Source organism: Phacochoerus africanus, chromosome 7 (assembly GCF_016906955.1).
Source record: "Phacochoerus africanus isolate WHEZ1 chromosome 7, ROS_Pafr_v1, whole genome shotgun sequence".
NCBI classification, from domain to species: domain Eukaryota; kingdom Metazoa; phylum Chordata; class Mammalia; order Artiodactyla; family Suidae; genus Phacochoerus; species Phacochoerus africanus.
The window spans coordinates 32414137-32432731 of record NC_062550.1 but is presented as its reverse complement, the minus strand read 5'-3'; the positions used below and the strand labels follow the sequence as shown (position 1 = coordinate 32432731).

Below are 18595 nucleotides of genomic sequence, written 5' to 3'. Positions count from 1 at the left end.
GAGGTGACACACTTTGAGGATTTGTTGAAACTATAAGAACCCAGATTTTAAAGTGGCAAATTTGGGCACCCTGGCTATAAAAATAAAGAGCATATGTCTAGGGTAAAATGCTTTTAAAAAGAAATGTGAAATAACAAAACATTAAAAACAGAAGTGGAAGTAATTGAAATGCAGAGCAATTACAGAGATGACAATTGAAATGTAAGAATATATTAGGGGGGAAAGCTATAATAAAAGATTATCATTAACTCAAGGCGTTATAATAAGAAGGCTTCCCAGGCTGAGTGTTAATTGAGTGGGGGTAGGGACCTAAAAAGCTTTCTCAGTTTGAAATCCGGGAACTCCCTATCCTTAGGGCTTTAACTCAGACTTGACATTACTCACTTTAGAAACTGCTGCCAAACTTGTCTTTGCACCCAGGCAGAAAACAGTACTCCCCGTCTTTACACAAAGCTTCTGGGCCTCACTGATGAAAGTGAATTTACTTAGGATTCTACTTAGCACTTACATGGTAGTCTTCTAATAATAGTGTCTCATCTCTGTCCTTTTCCTCCTCAGGCTGAAATCCAGTCAGGAGAATGGCCTAGTTTTGATCCCCTCGACAAATGTAGGGGCCTTTTTTTTTTTTTTTTCTCCTAGGGCCACATCTGTGGCATATGGAGGTTCCCAGGCTAGGGATTGAATCGGAGCTGAAGCTGCTAGCCTATACCACAGCCACAGCAATGCAGGATCCAGGCTGCGTCTGTGACCTACACCACAGCTCACGGCCACGCCAGATCCTTAACCCACTGAGCAAGGCCGGGGATCGAACATGCATCCTCATGGATACTAGTTGGATTCGCTACACTGAGCCACAGCAGGAACTCCCAAGAGTCATTTTTTAAATCAAATTTCTGTAGGGTGACTCTCTCTATAGCTTAGAAAGGAAGACATAGCAGAAACACCATATATTTAATTCAGCCAATCAGAATATATGTTTTAGTGCCTAATATATGTCTAGCACTGTGCTTGATGCTATTAGGGAGAAAAGCATCAGAGGCTAATGGTCAGAGGCAGAGGATCAACACAGTTAAAGTATAAGACAGGACATGATTAGCTGTTATCTCTCTCCCTTGTATGTGCTTCGAAGGCACCCTTGTCAAACTGCCTTGCTACCATGGTGACTACTAAGAAAAACACAGATTCACATACAAACAGGTCACGGAGTTCTGTTTCCTTGTTGTTGCTGTTTTCAAACACAGTTTCTCAAGCGAGATGAATGGTTCTTAATATCACTCTCCAATTTTCTCTATGAATTTTCTGTAATGAAGCCCTTCAAGAGCATGTGGATCCTGCACAATTTGGAGGTTTTCCCACTGCTTGGGGATCAGGCTTTAACCCTTCACGTGTACTTTGGAATGACCTGAATTGTCCCAGGCTTCTAAGTTTACCTTATGTCCTCCCCCCCCTGCCCTTTTTTTTGGCCATGCAGACAGTATGTGGAAGATCCTGGGCCAGGAATTGAGATTGTGCCACAGCAGCAACTCAAGCCACTACAGTGACAATGCCAGATCCTCAACCTACTGTGCCACAGGGGAACTCCGCTTCATCCTTTAATATACAAGCATGATTCCCCAAGGTTACCCCAAGGTTAAGAAGGAATTCTGGATCATCTCTAAATTCCTGCTTTTGTCTCTTTAGTGGTTGCTAGCTCCTCTTTGCTCCCCCTCATCCCAGTGCTAACCATTGTCGCCTCCTTTATTCCCCAAGAACCATGACATACAAGTAGTTGTTTATAAAAGACTTTTACTGGAAGATTGGGAATGATAAGAAGAGATAGGATACTATAGCAGAGGACAGGAAATATAAGTCCCCAAAAGTTCTATGGCCATTTCTCACTATTTTCTTCTCAGGCCCTGCCTGCTGCCCTTTTGCCCAAATTTCCTTCTCCATCTCTTTTCTGGGGTTTTCAGGTCCAAATTGCTGTCATTTTATTACTCCAAGAAATGTAATTCTCATAGTCAAATCATCCTTGGTACAGACTAACTCACAATCCTAAAAGGCTCATCTTGTTTTTCTCCTCTCTCTCCTCAAACAAAATCTCCAGTTACCTCAGAGGTGAATTTTGCCATTCCCCTAGAATGTAAAATAGCAGCTAAATATACTTATTTTTAAGAGTTATTTATTTTCTTTCCCTGTTTATAGGCTTCTTGGCTTAATTCTCCCATTTAATCTTTTTCTTAAGTCTGAACTACAGATGTGAAGTCAAAAAACATTTTGCCTAATGTATAGGTCATTCACATTTAGAGAGAATTTCAATTCCTTTTTTTTTTTTTAAAAAGGCATTTTCTAAAAAAGTGATTCCTCAAAGGTTAAGAAAAAGTATTGCATGATTTGTGATATTCTGATTGCCCTAAGAGATAGCGAGCAGAGTAAGAACTGGTCCCCTGCAGAAAACTCCCTACCTGGCATTTTTCATAGACCAAGACCATTTTATAGGCAGGCACACAATTTTCACAAAAGAAATCCTTTCACATTCAGTCACAGGAGTAGATGCTTGGACAGTGACCACAGCTCTGCTTTAAGGATAAGAATCTTATCTCTAACTACAGAAACATTTCTAAAGGTGCTAAGCACTGATTTCTCTGAGACAGCCCTAAATTACATTTTAATATCATCCCCCAAGGAAAGTAACATATGACAGCAAGTACAGATGCTCGTGAAGGTGGTATTTCTCCTTGGAAAGATCTCAGTCTGTATATTTATACATACACCTCTTCTGAGCCTGTTATGTACTATGCAGAGCACTGGGCTAGGAACGACAGAAGATGAGAGCAAATAATAAAACAAAATTGAGAGAATTCCCATTGTGGCTCATCGGGTTAAGAAGCCAACATAGTGTCTGTGAGCATGCGGGTTCGATCCCTGGCCTTACTCACTGGGTTAAGGATCCAGTGTTGCCACAAGGTGCAGCATAGGTCGAAGGTACAGCTTAGATCTGGCATTGCTGTGGCTGTGACATAGGCTTGCAGCTGCAACTCCGATTCAACTCCTAGCGTGGCAACTTCCATAGGCTATGGGTATGGCCATAAAAAGACAAATTAAAAACTACAAAATTAAAAAAAACCCAAATTCAAATTCCATAGGAGCTTAGAATTCGGGGGGGGGGAATTTTACTATACTGAAGTAATAATTACAGAATGAAAAATAAAGTATAATTTATTCAGAGTTCTGGACTTTTAGAACTAGAAGTATTTAAAGATTATTTGATGATTGTAGAGGAGAAAATGGAGACTAGAGGGGTTAGGAGGTTACCTGAGATCACACAGTGAATTAGTGGCAGAGCCAGGAAGAGACCACAGCTTTGTCTGCCTTACCACATGACAACAATTAAGCATCAATTCTATGCAAGAAACATACAGCTTGAGGTTACATATGTAAAATGCCTAGCACTATGTGTGGAAACATCAGCTGTCATCATGGATCATAATCATTATTATAATTATAATGGTTAAGAGTACAAATTTTGGTAATTAGCCAGAGCTTGAGTTCCAGTTTTGCCACTTGCTGTGTAACTGTAGGTAGATGAGCTATTTAGCTTCTCCAGACCCTAGTTTCTTCATCTATAAAATAGGAATTAAAAAATATCTACTGAAGGGAGAGCTGTGAGGATTACATGTTTGAGTATGTTCAAACATTAGCTGTTCCATAGTATTTATTAATATACATAGGTTTACAAAGAATTAAACAAGGATACACATACAGAGTATTCATGGAACTTCTCTTTGCTCTGTCAAAAAGAAAGCCAGAAAATTAACATTTTTTACAATCAAAACAGTGTGGTATTGGTACAAAACAAACACATAGATCAATGGAACAGAACAGAGAGCCCAGAAATAAACCCACACACTTACAGTCAATTAATCTTTGACAAACGAAGCAAGAATATAAAATGGGAAAAAGATAGCCTTCAGCACATGGTGTTGGGAAAACTGGACAAGCTGCATGTAAATCAATGAAGTTAGAACACACCCTCACACCATACACAAAAATAAACTCAAAATGAGTTAAAGTTTTAAACATAAGGGATGACACCATAAAACTCCTAGAAGAGAGCATAGGGAAAACATTCTCTGACATAAATTGAACAAATGTTTTCTTAGGTCAGTCCCCTAAGGCAATAGAAATAAAATAAAAATAAACAAATGGGACTTAGTTAAACTTACAACTTTTGGACAGTAAAGGAAACCGGAAAAAAAAAAAACAAAACAATGAAAAGACAATCTACAGAATGGGAGAAAATATTTGCAAACAATGTGACTGAAAAAGGCTTAATCTCCAAGATATACAAACAGCTCATATGACTCAACAACAACAACAAAAAAATACAACCCAATCAAAAAGTGTGCAGGAGTTCTTCCTATGGCTCAGCAGGTTAAGGATCTGGAGTGGTCTCTACTGAGGCGTGGGTTAGATTCCTGGCCAAGCATAGTAGATCCAAAGTTGCCACAGCTGTGACTTGGAAACATCCATATGCTGCAGGTGTGGCCAAAAAAAGGAGGGGGGGGGTCAGAAAGACCTGAAGAGACATTTCTCCAAAGAAGATACACAGGTGGCCAGCAGGCACATGAAAAGATGCTAAACATTACTAATTATTAGAGAAATGCAAGTCAAAACTACAATGAGGTACCAACTCACACTGATGGATTGGCCATCATTTAAAAACTTTCAAATAATAAATGCTGGAGAGGGTGTGGAGAAAAGGGAACCCGCCAACACTGTAACTGGTAATGTAATGTAAACTGGTTCACTATGGAGAACAGTATGGAGGGTCCTCAGAAAACTAAAAATAGAATTATCATATGATTCATCAGTCCCATTTCTGCACATATACCCACACAAAAATTATTTAAAGGGGTACATGCATCCCAATGTTCACTGGAGCATCATTCACAATAGCCAAGACTTGGAAACAACCTAAATATCCATTAACAGATGAATGGATTGAGAAGATGTGGTGCATATATACAATGGAATACTACTCAGCCATAAGAATAATGAAATAATACCATTTGCAGAAACATGGATGCAACTAGAAATTCTCATACTAAGTGAAGTACGTCAGAAAGAGAAAGACAGAGACCATATGATATGTGGAATCTAAAATATGGCACAAATGAATCTACCCTCAAAACAGAAATAAACCCATGGACAAGGAGAACAGACTTGTGGTTGCAAAGGGGAGGGGGAAGGGAAAGGGATGGACTGGGATTTTGCAAACTATTACATTTAGAATGGATAGACAATGAGGTCTTACTACTGTATAGCGTAGGGAACTATATCCAATCTCCTGGGATAAACCATAATGGAAAAGAATATTTTAAAAAGAATATATATATGTGTGTGCGTATAACTAAATCACTTTGATGTACAGCAGAAATTAGCATAACATTATAAAGCAGCTATACTTTTTAAACATTTTTATTATAGTTGATTTATAATGTTCTATCAATTTCTGCTGTACAGGAAAGTAACCCAGTTATACATATATACACATTCTTTTTCTCATAATATTTTCCATGTTCCATCACAAGTGATTGGATATAATTCCCTGTGCTACACAGCAGAACCTCAATGCTTATACACTCCAATGCAATAGTTTAAAGCAACTGTACTTTAATAAGAAAATTAAAAATGTTAACTATACCCCAATAAAATAAATGAAAAAAGAAAAAAACACTTTTTAAAGCTTTCACTATATACAGACATCAACACACAAAAGTATGGAACAAAGGAAATAGGAAAAGAAATGCTATTTGGGGAGTTCCCATCGTGGCTCAGTGGTTAATGAATCCAACTAGGAACCATGAGGTTGTGGGTTCGATCCCTGACTTTGCTCAGTGGGTTAAGGATTCAGTGTTGCCATGAGATGTGGTGTAGGCTGCAGACGCAGCTTGGATCTGACGTTGCTGTGGCTCTGGAGTAGGCCGGTGGCTACAGCTCCGATTAGACCCCTAGCCTGGAAACCTCCATATGCCATGGGTATGGCCCCAGAAAAGACAAAAAGACAAAAAAAAAAAAAGAAAGGAATGCTATTTGGGATGTTATAATATAGGAACTGTTTATTATTCTCTACAACTATACACCAAGTTTCTGCTTTCCAGGGGCTTGTAGTCTGGTGGAGGAAGAAACCAGGCTGTTAGGATATGGAGTGATATACTAGAGTTAAGAGTTATGGAAGCTAAAAAAGGAACCCACTAAGGGTGAAGGTCAAGAAGAGGGTGTCAGAGGTATCTCAAATAAGGCAACACAGAGCTGGCCAAAGATGACAAGAGCTGGAAAGAGCCTAAAGCCACAACCCAGCTGTGGTGGGTACTCTGAACTGGCTCTCGGTATCCATTCCAAAGCTCTAGTGTACTTTCTTATATCGCAGGTGTTAAAGCAGGAAAAACCACATCCCCCCCATCTCTTTGCAGTTCAGGCTCTGCTTCTGCCAATTCAAAGCACTTGGAAGGTGGATCGCAGGCTGGAACCATCTGCTTTGTTTCTGCAGGCAAACTTCGCAGTGAACACGTTGGGCTTTTCTGCAGCATTATTTTAGTGTCTAGATAGGAACTCCATGGGTGTGGAGAGGTAGTTACAGGAGCAGCACTGCTTTCCTGATCCTTGGATAACAGCTACAGTGGTATGTCTTTGAAGTCAACAGCATCATTGGAATCCCCTGACTCCCATCCCTCTGATTACTGCAGGTAGCAGCTTCCCTGGTAGATCAGCCCAGCAGTTTTGTCCTAGTAATCATTCCTGGAGGCCCCCACTTATTCCCTTAGCCTTTCTAATAATTGTGAGATTCCAATTCCCTATATTAAATCCCTAGTTGCTTAAAATGAGTGAGTGGTTCCTATTTCTTGCACTGAACACACCGAAAGAATACAAAAAGGAAAACTATGTCATGTGTAGTATTTTCAGGGGTCAGCAGGCTTTTGCTTTAATGGATCACCAGAGTAAATATGTATTTTAAGCATTGTGGGATGCTTATGATCTTGATTTCCTCTTCCTTCCCCTCTCCCACCTAAGTGTTAAGTATGTTCACATTTTTGTGCAACCATGTCCAGCATATTTTCATTTTGTAAAACTAAAGCTCTATACTCAAAGAACAATTTCCGGTTCCCCTCTCCCCAATGGCAACCCATTCTACTTTCTGTCTCTATAAATTTGACTATTCTAGATACCTCACTTAAGTAGAATCATACACTATTTGTCTTTTCCTAACTGGCTTATTTTACTTAGCATGATGTCCTCATAATCTGTGTTGTAGCCTGTGACAGGATACCTTTCTTCCCTTCCTTTGTAAAGTGGAAGAAATTCCATTGAATGCATGTGTCACAATTTCTTTATCCATTCATGTGTTTATGGACACTTGGGTTGCTTCCATCTTTGGCTATTGTGTATGATGCTGTTATGCACATGGTTGTGTAAATATCTCTTTGAGATCCTTTCAGTTCTTTTGGATATATACCTAGAAGTGGGATTACTGGGTCATATGGTAGTTCTACTCTTAATTTTTTGAGGAACTACCACACTGCTTTTCACAGGGACTGTACCATTTTATGCTCCTACCACCAGGGCACAAAGGTTCCAATTTTTCCACATCCTTGCCAACACTTGTTATTTTCTGGGTTTTTTGATGGTAGCCATTCTAAAGAGTGCGAAAACACATCTGTGTGTGTGTGTGTGTGTTTAAGGGCCACACCCATGGCATATGGAAGTTCCTGGGCTAGGGGTTGAATAAGAATTGCACATGCTGGCCTACATCGCAGCCACAGCAATGCCACATCCAAGCTGCATCCGCAAACTACACTGCAGCTTGTAGCAACGCCAGATCCTTAGCCCACTGAGTGGGGCCAGGGATCGAGCCTGCATCCTCATGGGTACTAGTCAGCTTCATTTCCACTGAGCCATAACAGGAACTCCTCTCTGTGGTTTTGATTTGCATTTCCGTAATCATTAGTGATAATGAACATCTTTTCACATGCTTGTTGGCCATCTGTTTATCTTCTTTGCCCATTTTAAAACTGGATTATATTTGTTGTTGTTGTTGAGTTGTAGGAGTTCCTTATATATTCTAAACATTATCCCCTTATCAGATATATGATTTCCTTAGGTTGCTTTTTCACTCCGTTACTTATGCCTGTCTAATTTTAGTCCATGCTCATAAATGGAAGTCTAGTCTGGAGCAACTTGCTGGCAGTCTGGCCAGATCTGGAGCCATCTTCCATGCTAAAGACACCAGTGGGAATGAGCCAGAATATCTCTATCTTAAACACTTCAGGTCTTACATATCTTTATTCCCTACAAGATCAAAAAGTATCCCCATGCTTTACTTTGAACCAGAAACAGCCAGCCAGAGGTTTCTGGGGCTGCCTCAAGACCAGGTAAGTGGAAATCATGAAAGCAGATTCACCAGACTCAGGTTTTGCATTGCCAAGTGCCTGCCACTAAGAAGCTGAAACCAAACAATTTTCACATCTGTTTTGCAATTTATCACTGCTCCTTTTTACTTCAAACAGTAGTTCAGTTCAGCTTATTTGATTGTCCATGTTTATCCTGGGAGGTAAAACATCCCAATCGTAGAGACCTTAATGATTTCCAGTCAAATATATAAAGTAAATGCATAACTTAGTCTAAAATACAAGCCAGTTCATACAATCCTTGCTCCCAAAAAACCTTTGCTGATTCTGTATTCGTGGGTATGAACACTACAGCATGCTGCATTTGCTAAAATATCCTATTCAAAGAGACAGAATTCTGATTTATAAAAGGTCCATTTCCTTTTCTAATTACTAGTGACTGTTGGAAGAATTTAGGAAGACTTACATGCATTATTTTTCTGGTCCCCACAAGAAAAGGAAAATGGGATGATGAAGGACAGAGCTGCATAAGATCAAAAAGAAGAAATCCTGGAAATGCAGGATCCTAATTCTCTTCTTCCCTAACATTTATGTTAAGTTGTTCCTACTCAAGTGTTTACATAAAATGATGTTTATCATTGCATTACTTCTAATCATGAATATCAGGGATTAGTGACACTTAGAAATAATTTCAGCTATAAATAACAGAAAATCCAAATACAAGTAAGTTAAAAAACATTTTTTCCCCTCATCATAACAAGAAATCCAGAGGTAACTCAAGAATGCAAGACTAGCTGAGTATGATGTACCATATGGATCCCAAGTAGTTGTTCAAAATTGTGGCACAGACCCAATGGGGAGGGGGCTGAGGGAGAGATAGAATGGGAGGTTGGGGTTAGCAGATGTAAGCTATTATCCCTAGAGAGGATAAATAAAAAGGTCTTACTGTAGAGCACAGAGAAATATATTCAATGTCCTATGAGAAAACCTAATGGAAAAGAATACTAAAAAAGAGTGTATACATATATACATATATAAAGTATATATATAACTGAATCTACTGTACAGCAGAAATTAACACACTAAATCAACCATACTTCAATTAATATTTTCAAAAAAGTTAAAATACTTAGTTGCACGCAAAATTATTCATGAAATGTTATCAACTAAAAAATTATCATATGAAACAGATAAGAAAACATCAAATTTGTTAGGGTGAACTAAGTTTAGACAGATTTTTAAAAGTTAAATACATATATGCCAAAAAGGGAAAAATGGAACTTATACTCTGAAAATGGTGACTTAGCTTAGGTTTATCCAAGGAAACAGACTCTGAGGCAGAGATGTGCATGACAGTGATTTAGGGGAGAGTGTGCTCAAGAACAGTACCTGTAAAGGAGGCAGGCAGGATTGGGCAGAGGGAGAAGGTGAACTGCAGGGCAGATGCCACAGAGACTATAATTGGCCCCATGGGAGGTTCTGAGTGGGAGGTCCCAGATTGTTCTGCCTGAGGGACTGCACCTTTGAACCTCCACAAATGACCAGTCATGGGATTTGGGCTGTCCCCAGGGAAGGAAGATAACCTAGTATGAGGCAGTTTCCTTTACAGAAGGTATTTTGGAGAAGAATTCAACTGTGAGTCATCATCAGCCAACATTCCCGGCAGCAGTATCTTGGGATCTGGGCAGCATACCACAGCCTCTACCAGAATGTCAACAGTGACGATCTCTGGGTTTGGGGATTAAGGTTGGTTTTCTCTCTTTTAAAACATATTTTCCAAATTTTCCACAATGAACATGCACTGCTCTAAGGATTAAATGAGTTAATTCACAAGAAGCACTAAGCACAGTTCCTAGAATTTATTAAGTACTCAATAAATTTAGCTATAATTATTTTGTGCTTATATATACATACACATATATATGTAAGACTTTAAAGAGAACACATAAATGTGGATATTGTCAAGAAGAAAGATATAGGATTAAAATAATAGCAGAAGTTCCTGTTCCTTATTGCTTACTTCGTAGTCTGTGAAATTCTTACGACATTGTTTCTTTCTAGCACAGCCAAGAGAACTGTGTGTGGTGATGGAAATTTCATTATCTCTGCTGTCCAATATGGTAGCCACTAGCCACATTTGCAGGTGGCTCTGCAGGTGGCTGCATGTGAAATATGGCTAGAGCAAATGAAGAGCCAACTTTTAAATTTTATTTAGCGTCAATTCATTTAAATGTAAATTGCCATATATTGCTAGTGGCTACCATATTGGACTATGCAGCTCCATATCAATACTAAGCACTGGTTATTTAGAGAACAGATCTAAAATATTCTTTCAACGTTTGGATTAGTTCCTCAACTCAATACCTTGTCTAATCTCCTACTCTTGATTTCAAAACCACATTATATTTACATATGTAGAAAAACAAAATGGGAAGAGTTAAGTGTAAAAAAAAAAAGGTTGTCGGACTTTTTTTTTTTTTTACATACAACGGACAAAGGAATTTAGGTGAAAGTTAGGTGCTAAAGAGCTACATAATGTATTGCTAATTATATGGTATGTTGTAGTAAATAATCTGAAGAAAAAATGAAAAAAGATTGTTTCCTATCAAATATCTGGTTCCCCTTGGTAAGCTAAAATAGATTTCTCACTAAAATCATGTCTTTCAACCATAATGTCAATATAATAAGGAAGATAACTACAGAAGCAATTTGAAAATGCCTGAATAAAAATGTAGAAGTCTTTTACCTCTCAGGTAGGAGACATACGTAGATGGTGGGAGGCATATGGAGATAGTGGGAGGCACATGTATATGGTAGAAGGCAAAGTATACGGGGAAAATTCACTAACACCTGCCATGTTTGTGGAGAAAAGAGAGGCAGATCTTGGTTTGCATTTCACCCTGCTAGTAACTGGCTGCTTGTACTTTGGATAAACTACTTAACTGCTCCAGAATCAAATGGCAATAACTACACCTACCTTGAAGACTTGTTGGAAGATTAGTAATGTGCAAAGCACTTGACACATAATAAATGCTAAATCAATGACAATTGTATTATTGTGTTAGTATAACATCAAGAAAATAGATCAGCAAAAATGAAGTAAGCCCAAATACTTAAAAACTGTGGTAGCAATTAACTGGCAGAATCATTAAATTGTCAAATTATTTTTGGCATATGTTGCTTGCTATGTACTTCGACCATACATAAAATTAAGTCAATGGTTTGTCAAATGAATGAAAAAATGGAAACTTAAATAAATGAATGAATAAATGCCTTGTCTGTTTTTAATATAATTTTGCCCCTCCAAAAGCTTATCACTAAAATAGTTTTTGTCACTGGCATTGTAACTAGGGATATTTTCAAAGACCCTGTAAAGAGTGGTATCAAATCAATGGTCTTAAGCAGAGTTGTTTTTCTAAGAGATAGGAAATACTAGGTCTGAAATGAAGAAACATCTTCTTCAGCAATATTGCTAAAGGAGCAGTTAAGAGCTTCCATTCTTAAAATTTTTTAAAAAGACAGGGCATTCCCTTTGTGGCTCAGTGGTTGACAAATCTGACTAGGATCCATGAGGACACAGGTTCGACCCCTGGCCTCGCTCTGTGGGTTAAGGATCCAGCATTGCCATGAGCTGTGGTGTAGGTCGCAGACGCAGCTGAGATCCCGAGTTGCTGCGCCTGTGGTGTAGGCCGGCAGCTGTAGCTCTGATTCAACCCCTAGCCTGGGAACCTCCATATGCCGCAGGTGCGGCCATGAAATAAAAAAAAAAATTTTTAAAAGACAGATAATTCTGGGACGTTCCCGTCGTGGTGCAGTGGTTAACGAATCCAATTAGGAACCATGAGATTGCGGGTTTGATCAGCTGGCCTTGCTCAGTGGGTTAAGGATCTGGCGTTGCCGTGACCTGTGGTGTGGTTCACAGACAAGGCTTGGATCTGGTGTTGCTGTGGCTCTCACGTAGGCTGGTGGCTACAGCTCAGATTAGACCCCTAGCCTGGGAACCTCCATATACCACGGGAATCGGCCCTAGAAAAGGCAAAAAGACAAAAAAAAAAAAAAAAGACAGGTAATTCTCCATGCTGGAAATGTCATCATCTGTAGTAGCTGGCTTCCAAGATAGTCCATTGAACCTTACTTCCTAGAATTCATGCCCTTCCCTCTTACGTCCAAATTCAATCAAGGATGTCCCTGAAATATGAAAAAGACAGTCTCTTCATCAAGTGGTGCTGGGAAAACTGGACACCCACATATAAATCAGTGAAACTAGAACAAACCCTCACACCATGCATAAAAATAAACTCAAAATGGCTTAAAGACTTAAACATAGGACATGACACCATAAAACTCCTAGATAAGAACACAGGCAAAACATTCTCTTACATAAACCATACCAATGTTTTCTTAGGTCAGTCTCCCAAGGCAATAGAAATAAAAACAAAAACAAATGGGACCTAATTAAACTCACAAGCTTTTGCACAGCAAAGGAATCCATTAAAAAAACAGACAACCTACAGAATGGGAGAAAATAGTTGCAAATGATGCAATCGACAAGGGCTTAATCTCCAAAATATACAAACTCATACAATTCAACAACAAAAAACCAAACAACTCAATAGAAAAATGGGCAGAAGACCTAAACAGACATTTCTCCAAAGACATATGGATGGCCAATAGGTGCATGAAAAAGTGGTGACCATCACTGATTATTAGAGAAATGCAAATCAAAACTACAACAAGGTACCACCTCACACCAGTCAGAATGGCCATCATTAATAAGTCTACAAATAACAAACACTGGAGAGGGTGTGGAGAAAGGGAACCATCCTACACTGTTAGGAGGAATGTTACTGTTACAACACTAAGGAGAACAGTATGGAGGTTCCTCAGAAAGCTAAATACAGAACTACCATATGATCTAACAATCCCATTCTTGGGCATGTATTTGATGAAACTTTCCTTCACAAAGATACATGCACCCCTATATTCATAGTGGCACTATTCATAATAGCCAAGACTTGGAAACAACCTAAATGTCCATTGACAGAAGAATGGATTAAGATGATGTAGTACATTTATACAACGGAATATTACTTAGCCATTAAAAAAGAAGGAAATAATGCCATTTGCAGCAACATGGATGCAACTAAAGATTATCATATTAAGTGAAGTTAGTCAGAAAGACAAACAGCATATAATATCACTTATATGTGGAATCTAAGATGTGGCACAGATGAACCTATCTGCAAGACAGAAACAGACTCACAGATATAGAGAACAGACTTGTAGTGGCCAAGTGGGAGGGGGCAGGGAGTTTGGGGTTAGCAGATGTAAACTACTACATTTAGAATGAATAAACAATGAGGTACTGCTGTACAGCATAGGAAACTATATCCAGTCTCTTGGGACAGACCACGATGGAAGATAGCATAAGAAAGGGAACATAGATATAGATAGATAGATAGATATGGATATCTATATATATAGATACAGATATATAAACATATATGGATGGGTCACTTTGCTATATAGCAGAAAATTGGCACAACATTTTAAGTCAACTATAATTTAAAAAAAAAAAAAAAAAGGATGGCCCTGAATATGGCCAGGGTATGTGTGACTTCCAAGACTACGTCATAAAAAAGCACCGCAGCTTCTGCTTTGGTCCATCAGATTGATCACTTGCTCCAGGATAAGCCAGGGGCCATGCTGTGAAGAGGACATTCAAGCCATCCTGTGGAGAGGCCCATGTGGCCAAAAGCCTGTGCCAACCTGCTGAACATGTAAGAAAGCCGCCTTGAAAACAGATTCTCCAGTTTCAAACAAGTCTTCAGATGACGACAGGCCTAGCCAACATCGACTGCCACCTTCTGAAACACTGAAACAGAAATGCCAATTGAGCCACCCTTGAATTCCTGACTCATGTAACTGTGTGAGAGAACACATGATTTTTATTGTTTTTAAGCCACTCAATTTTGGGGTTATTTAATATGCAGCAATAGATGGCCAAAATATCATCAATGCCAAAAATTTATTGCTACTGTTCAAAGTGTCCTTCTTATGGGCCGAACCAGATGACCATCCATTTAAGTAACTTGCACCTTTGTAACATCAATGTTTTACCAGCTCGTCATGTCATTAACTCAACATCTCTTCCTGGAGTTCCCGTTGTGGCTCAGTGGAAATGAATCTGACTAGTAACCATGAGGTAGTGGGTTCAATCCCTGGCCTTGCTCAGTGGGTCAGGGATCTGGTGTTGCTGTGAGCTGTGGTATAGGTTGCAGACATGGTTTGGATCCTGCATTACTGTGGCTGTGGTGTAAGCCTGCAACTGTAGCTCCGATTCAACCCTAGCCAGGGAGCCTCCACATGCCGTGGGTGTGGCCCTTAAAAAAAAAGTCTTTTCCTATAAAATTCTTGAGACAAGGTTATCAGCCAATCAAATATTTAGCAAACATCTATTAAGCTTGTGGAATTAAAGAAGCCTCAGCTAAAACCAGAGTCAGATAAAAAAACTTAGGGTTATCAAAGGAGAAGGGGGGGAGGGATAAATTAGGAACTTGGTATTAAAATATGTACACTAGTATATATAAAATAGATAATCAACAAGGACCTACTGCATAGAATAGGGAACTATTATTCAATATCTTGTAATAACCTATAATAGAAGAGAATGTAAAAAAAGAATATATATATATGTTTTTTTTTCAACTGAATCACTTTGCTGTACACCTGAAGGTAACACAATATTTTAAATCAACTATATTTCAGTAAAAATTTTAAAACAAATAAATAAAATCAGAGTCAGGATGTGTCTGCAGGGAGAGTCTCACAGCTCTGCATCATCAATTACTCCAAACTGGAAGAGACATCCCCACATCTCTCCCACAGGAAGGTACTGCCTACTTTAATACCCAACAGGCAGGAAAAAACATCTTTCTGGTCAGCCACAGCCCAGCCAATCAGAGACTGCAGCACCCCAACCAATGAGAATCCTCCATACTTTGGACTCCCAGCTTCCTCCAATGAACTCTTTAGTTATGACAGCCCCTACCAAGGCCACCCTTTTCTCTGTAAAAGCAAGCTCCCCTCCCATATTCTCTGGATTTGTCCACCATTGTTCCCATAACTGAATTGCAATTCCTTTGGCTATTCCTGGATAAACTTGTTTTTGCTGGTAAAGTAACTATTATTAAAGTTGATAAGTTCAAAGCATTATTCTAGGTGTTCTGCTGGTTAAAAGGTATGATTATGTGAATGATAAAAACAATGATAATAGTAACAATAAATATTACTAATACATTTTTCCATTATTCTATGAAAATTTTTTAAATTATTTTTTATTGTTTTTTTCCCAATACAATTTTTTTTTCTACTGTATGTCATGGTGACCCATTTACACATATATGTATGCATTCTTTTTTCTCCCATTATCATGCTCCATCACAAGTCACTAGACATAGTTCTCAGTGCTAATATTACCAATATTTATCAAGCATCTACTTTCTCCTAGAGTTTTAGACACAGCATATACTCTCATTTAACCTTAATATATATTGCCAAATGTTTTCTAGGAAGATCATACCAAGTCATACTCCCATCTGCAAGGTATAAGAACAGAGTCACTGCATGTTTACCAGCACTTTAAAAAAAGTTTTTAAAAAATCTGATAGGTCAAAAATAGAATTTTTTAATCTGCATTTCTGTGTTTACTAGATCTTGATATTTTAAGCACATCAAACCTTTGACATATGCTACAAATATCCCCCCACCCTCACCCCCACCCCAAGTTGGCAATTTCTTGAAATTTTCTCAGTCAAGTCAATCTCTTGCTTTGTAATTTTTTCCAATTCTTAATTCTTTTGTAATTAGATTCTTCTCTATTTCTAGATCAATTAAATTTTCACTTGTATTTCTCTCGAGTTTAGGGTTTTGCTTTTACACATGTAATTATTTTGTGTTGTAGGATACAGGGTAAAAGTGTCCCCCCCCCCCATAATCATGTCTCCTTTACTATTAATTGAGTAAGTTTTCCTTTCTGCATTGATTTATGATGCCACCTTTACCATCCACAGAATTCTTATATTACTTGAGTATGTTTATGACTTTTATAACACTTTTCCTCTGTATTGGTTTTGGTGCTGGTACTACAACTTTTTTGATTGCTGACTTCTACTCATTCAAGAACCATCACATTCTCTTCCAGGAATCCTCCCTGATTCTCCCAAAAAGATACTATTGCTGCCTCTTTTTCCACCTTTATAACATATAAAATTCTGCCTTGTATTGAAACTGAGCAGGGCTCTGTGGGGCTCCTGGGCACAAATGCCTTTCTGTGTTCCCCATTTCTTGTTCTTAGGAAATCGGCCTCATTCAGCCTCCATGGCCTTCCCTGAGTTCCAAGGGACAGGTTCAGACAGTTGCTCATCAGGGAAGAAAGGGGATGCAAAGACAATGGAGGAAGAGTCAAGCAACAAGAGTACAGCCTTGGGGCAGAATCCTGGTTCCGTCTCAAGGGATATATATATATATATAAAATGATGCAGGCATCTGACACACCTAAGAGAAAAGTTATATTCCGTATGCTTCTTTTAGAAATGAAGACTTTAAAATTGAAGAGTTTAGAGTCCTTCCTTGTCTTTCTCCCTGGCTTAACTGCACTCTGAACACAACTACCCTGAGCATGTCTGTGTGTTAAAGATTATTAGCACACGGTTTTTCAGGAAATTCCTGTGTTTGTTCTAATCTCTGATCAATATCCCTTTTTGCAAGTACTGTTATTCTAGGCAATAACTCAGAAGACCACCATCACGATCATTCTGAGATCTCCTGATGCCAGCTTTGATGACTAAGATTCCCCCAAAGAAAGAAGAATGCGTGTCTGCCCCAATCCTGATTCCTATCTAAAAACCTTTCTCATTTTTACTATAAAACTCCCTTCCCAATGGAGGGCAGTCTTTAAGGCATTAGCCTGATGTGGCCTCCTTTGCCTGGCAAAGCAATAAAAGCTATTTTTTTTTCTCCTTCACCAAAAACTCTTGTCTTGAGTCTCTATTTGGCACTGACAGAGGCCAAATTTGCGGCAACAATATCACAGTAAAAGAGTTGATCTTACTCAATTATATTCTTAACAGAAAGGAACAGGTATACTATATGTTCATTAAAATCCTATTATGGGATTTGCATTAACAGGTAATGATGGCATAACAGATTTCATTTAACAAAAAAGAAAAAAAAATAGGCAATTCCTTCATTTGTCCAACAAACATCATTGTGCCAGCCATGATGAAAAGATTACAAAGGTGGATGAACCCTAGATTCTGCTTTAGGGAGTTCACCACTTAGTAGGAAAAAGAAACATGCAAATACATGTGATTAAATACAACATGACTAAACGGCATAAAATAAATAAGCATGTACAAGGAAAGAGAAAGGTAAAAACTCTGCGAACTCCGGGAGCGGTGGGGAGTGTTTCACATAACGGACATATCTATGAGCCGAGTTTACGGTGTTTCCTAAACGTCAGAGGGATTTGTAATTAATCTTAGTGACAAAGTATCAATTCAGATGCTTTAACAGACGTTACATTAACGTAACCCTCATGATGATAACTCTTTAAGGAAGCCTAATAGTGTGGGAAGAATGGCCGAGCTTAAGGAGCAGCTCTGCTTGTAAGCCCTTTCGTTAGCACGACTCCGAGATGACTACAACAAATGGAATCAAGGCAAACATTAACCACCACGTGTGACTGGATGAAAATCAGACAAGGGGATAATTTTACCCATGTGGGGCTTCTAATCTAGAAACCACTTAATGGAGTTGGATTAAAAACAATGAGGACTACAGACTTGTTTTTGTGAAAGTCAGCACAATTCCAAACTCGCGTCTCGCATTCTCGCTTCGCGTATTACCGGACCGCAGAGCCCCAGCCAGATGTTAAGAACTACTGACGTCACGGAAACGTGACGTCATAGGCACTGACGCAGTCTTGCAGGGAGGTGCTTCTCAGCTCACCTCAGAACGCCGTCAGCTCCACAGAGCAGCGAGTTGGCAGCCTCGCACTCTGGCCTGAGGGTCCGAATAATCAGAGCTGCGGGAACCGAAGCGCAGAAGTCACTCAAGAGATGAGGAGTGGCCACCTCTCTCTCGCCTCGGCCCTTGACAGAGTTTCTCTCTAAAGCCCAGGCGGCAGCGCGCTCACGAACCCGCCG

The 18595-nt window shown here is 39.0% G+C and overlaps 1 long non-coding RNA gene across 1 annotated transcript in view; it reads right to left on the bottom strand.

Moving 5' to 3' along the window:
• LOC125131044 (uncharacterized) overlaps window positions 1-18453 on the bottom strand; it is a 135351-nt gene extending 116898 nt beyond the window's left edge. Inside the window, exon 1 of the long non-coding RNA XR_007135848.1 lies at window positions 18399-18453. This is a non-coding gene — a long non-coding RNA (uncharacterized LOC125131044). The remainder of the gene's footprint in view (window positions 1-18398) is intronic.
• Window positions 18454-18595: the final 142 nt, after the last annotated feature.